The sequence below is a fragment of the Populus euphratica genome, unplaced genomic scaffold (genome assembly GCF_000495115.2).
Source record: "Populus euphratica unplaced genomic scaffold, PopEup_1.0 scaffold821.1, whole genome shotgun sequence".
NCBI classification, from domain to species: Eukaryota; Viridiplantae; Streptophyta; class Magnoliopsida; order Malpighiales; family Salicaceae; genus Populus; species Populus euphratica.
This window is the reverse complement of record NW_011500678.1, coordinates 98,214-102,725: the sequence shown is the minus strand read 5'-3', so window position 1 is coordinate 102,725 and position 4,512 is coordinate 98,214. Positions and strand designations below refer to the sequence as shown.

Genomic DNA, 4,512 nt, shown 5'->3' with positions numbered 1-4,512 from the left:
TTAATTTTTTTAATAATAAATAAATATAAAAAAATTTAAAAAATTATTTTTTAAAAAAAAACATGTCCTTTATAACCACGTACAAATAAAAAGCCCTTTGATTGAAACAACAAAATTCAGGAGAGGATCTAATCTCCAGCACTAGACATTATAAAGAAGGGCTGGACGCAATATTAAATGGGCCAGAAAGATCTTATCATCTGAAAATAATAAATAAAGATTAGAGGGTTCGTTTTTTGCAATCAAGACTAGGGCTTTAAGTTTATAGGCCTTTGTAAAGTGTAGCAGCTCTGTCCTGTGTAGCTCAACCATGGCAGACAGCAACGAGCAAGGCAAAGGGAAAGAGCAAGAGCAATATGGTGTCCTGCTTTACTACAAATACACAGAAATCCCTGATCTCAACTCCCTCCTCTCCTTCTACAATTCCAACTGCACTTCCCTCTCCCTCCTTGGCCGTGTCCGCCTCTCTCTCCATGGAGTCAATGTCACTGTAATGCGCCCAACTCAATAACCCCAACTTTTTGCATTTTAAATCTCAAAAGTTTGAATCATTTTGGTTATTAAAATTCCGGGTTTCCTTTGTTTTCTTCAGTCATATCACAATCTCATTGAAAAGCTTGAAACCTTTTGCTGTTTGGGATTTAGTTATTTGAGTCCAAAAATTGGAAAGTTTGGAACTTTTTGCTTATAGAATATTGGGTTTCTTTTGTTTTCTTCATTGGTTTAAGTTGGTGGCAAGTTATCTTCATTTGAGAAGCATATTGAAGCTGTGAAAGCTGTTAGTTTATTTGAAGGGAATGATTTCAAGCTTGCTTCTTGTCATTTTCCATTGAATGACAAGGTTGCTCATGAATGTGGCTTCACTTCTCTTTCCATTCGCATTGTCAAGGTACGATGAATCTTTGTTCTATCAAACTTTGGTTTCTATTAGTATCATTGTTTTGAGCTATTTGGTATAGTATAAGTTCTCTTTTGATTTGCGTTTGCTTGCTAGGTCTAACATTTTGACTCCGTTGTATATTTTTCGATTCAAACTAATGGATATACGGAGAATTAAATTAAAAACATGTTTGATTAAAGAAATTGAGATAAAAATTTATATAAAATAATTATGTTTTTAAAATAATTTTGAAATAAATTGAAGTAGTTTTAAACAAAAAATATAGGGTGTTTATATATATATATATATATGCACTAAATTGAACAAAAAAAAAATAATAAGTTTTAATTTAACAAGGAAAACCAAATCCTAATTTAACTAATAAATGCTAATATTCCTAAATAACATAATTTAGAATAATTTTAAAGCATTAAAATTTAATAAATAAATATCAATTTTCACAGTAGCCCTTCATCCCCATCATCTATCCTCTTTCTCCTTTTACCTTTTAAACTGTGATCATCCATTTAACCTCTTCTTCTTTTTTTCCCTTCTTTTCATGGAATATATGTCAGAGGGAAGTGTGGGTGGCTCAGATGATGATCAAGAGATTCATGACTGGCGAGGATGACAATGAATTCCTTGACACTCAAGATTTTCTGTCATCAAATTCATTTAGAAGTGCTGAATCTGAAAACCATATGATAAAATACCATATGATAAAGGGCCTCCTGATATTGAAGATGGCATGGATTCCTGCATTAAATATGTTGGATGTAGCTATCCTTGAAATTGCCTGACACGGTCGAAAAAGAGGAGGGGGTTAGTCTTTGGTCGATGATTAAAGATAATATAGGGAAAGACCTCACTAGAGTTTATCTTCCAGTTCTTTTCAATGAGCCCTTCTCTTCTTTACAGAAATGTTTTGAGGATTTGGAATACTCGTGCCGAATTCTGGAAGAAAATAAGGAGATTTTGCAGTTATACGTAGCTGCAGTACTAGGGTGAACTACTATATATCAATCAAAATGCTGTTGCTGCAAGGTCTATGCACTTGACTGTGGAAGTCTGGTCCTAAAGCCTAATGGAGTCACTAAACTCTGTTTTGTTATTTCTATTCTGCACCATTTCCAGTGTTGATGGAAGTCTTTCTTCTCAGTGCCCAAGTGTACAGATTTTTAGTTTTATTGGAAGAATCTTAAACCCATCACCCTCTCACACTTTATTGTTCTTTTAATAAATTATATTTGCTTACTATCTTGGAGAAGCTTTTGCGGGGCAATAGCCTTGTGTGAACACTCAATGTGGCGGCGTTTGCAGTATCAGGATATGCTTGTACTTATGGAAGACATTGCAAGCCATTCGATCCACTTTTGGGGGAGACATATGAGACCGATTACCCGGATAAAAGCATCAGCTTTTTCTCTGAGAAGGTGTCGTTTTCAATGCCAGAAGCATCATAAAAGTGTTTCTGTACGTATCTATTGGACATAGTCATTTTCCGAAAGTAGCAAAGGCCACTGCAGCCTGAACTAACTAGGTCAAGAATTAAAGGACACTAGATGACAGAATTCACGGAAAGAGTCCAACAAAAACATTAGCTGGACTGTTTTATGTTGATTAATATTCTTCTTCCACAAAATCTCCTTCACAAACGAGAGGTTTATAATAACTTCAATAGGTCTATCTCCTATCTCAACCAAAAATGAAACAAACAAAAGCATTTTCCAAGCCTAATTTGAAAGTATTCTCGATCGTAGTTGGTTACAACTAGCCAATCCATTATAGACCAAGCAAAAATTGAACACATTCCAGTGATCATCAAAACAAAAGTTATGCTTGTTTATGTAATGCTGGTTGTTTCACTCTCCCGGATATTTTCTTATCTGGGAATTGTTAACCGTCCATAAATGTATTTGAGCTAGGTTTTCCATATAGTGTAGTAGCAACATATCTGATTGTCAGGCATTCCAAAACCTTTTAGTCTCTTCAAATCCTCTAGAACATCCTACTTTAGTTTGGCTGATCTAGAAACAGGTTAGTCATCACCAAATGATTGTTGTTTGACATTGTGAAGGCGAGGTTAGACTTTAGAGGTTTTAGGGTGACAACAATTTAAAAAGTAAATTTTGGAGTCTTTCAATTCATCGTAATCCTGTTGGCATTTTAACTCAATAGTTTAATGATGGAGAAATTTCCCAGTGGAGTAAGGGGTTTGTTTTTGACGTTTAATAGCACTTATCATTCTTTACAAGGTACCTGCTAATTTGACTTTCTCTTATATGGTGACAGCATCTATTTACATCCACATTTTAGGAAAACTATACTGTGATCACTATGGTACAATGAACATAAAAGGGAATCAGAGATACTCCTGCAAGCTAAAATTCAAAAAAACAATCAGGAATCCCTACCAGGTTTCAATCCCCTCATATCCATATTTTTAATAAAAAAATTTGCACTTAAAAATATATTATAATAATTTTTAAGAATTTTTCTATTTTTTCAAGGCAAAAATACCCAAACAAGGTGAAGACACAACACCAAACATGCACTAGGCTTGGGACTGGTACTCTAAATATATTTATGATGTTATGATTCCAGATTTATTCTTTTCCCTTGGTTGTTTAGTCAAATGTGTGCACTGACTCACAGGTTACTTGCTTTAAATGTTTTTTCATTTTCATACAACAATTTATGACATAATTTTCTTTAATGACACCAAACTTGCATATTGCAAATCATTTAACCATTAGTATGAAACTCACGATACTATCAACAATTGTGTGTTGATGTTTTAGCCGCGATTAGGATCTGCATTGCATTCTCTCATTTTATGAATAAATCATGATCAGGCATTACCACTAATAGCACGCAATATAATTTGTTTGATAGGTATTGTTGTGGACATAATGATATTAAAGATCAATGCTCATTAAAGGCTTAGCACACACAATAGAATACTTAATGTAGTTTAGCAAATTGTCTATGATTAGTACTTAAAAATGTATTTTTATTAAGGTTTTATATTATTATTTTGTACTTGAAGTATCAATAACTCATTTGCTTAAGCATGTTTTAAAATAACATATCTAAATAATATAAGATATTTTTAATTTATGGTAAATGTTCATTTTAAATGCAGGTCTATCACATAAATGAAAGGATTGATTGACGAGTTTAAAAACTGAAACTAAAAGGACAACGAGATGGCCAAATGTAAAAAAGAGATGTTGGTGCAATCCAAACCAGAACACTGTTCGGTAATTGGGTCATATCTGGAGTTATAGATCTCATATTTAGGTCTACTTTATATGAATGGAAAGGTAAAACATAGGTCTACAACTTTTATTGGAGCCTAAATTTAAAAAGGTCATTTTTAAGTTCAAATTGTAGCAACAACAAAGAAGTCTAAATCTATCCTGCAACCCAAATATTGTTTAGTGTTTGGCCCATATCTGTAGTTCTAGAAGTCCAAATAACCTCTATTTTTTTTTTCTAGAAAGCTGAGACAATTTTCTACAACTTTCATGTTTTCAAGTGGTTCCAATTCTGACGTTATTAATGATGTTTTGGGCAGACAAGAGAAGATAAGGATTGTCACCAAGTCAAGAGTTAGTCACTCACTCATC

At 33.3% G+C, this 4,512-nt stretch overlaps 1 pseudogene; it reads left to right on the top strand.

The window, feature by feature from the left end:
* The first annotated feature begins 764 nt into the window (after positions 1-764).
* LOC105115946 (oxysterol-binding protein-related protein 1C-like) overlaps positions 765-4,512 on the top strand; it is a 23,574-nt pseudogene continuing 19,826 nt past the window's right edge.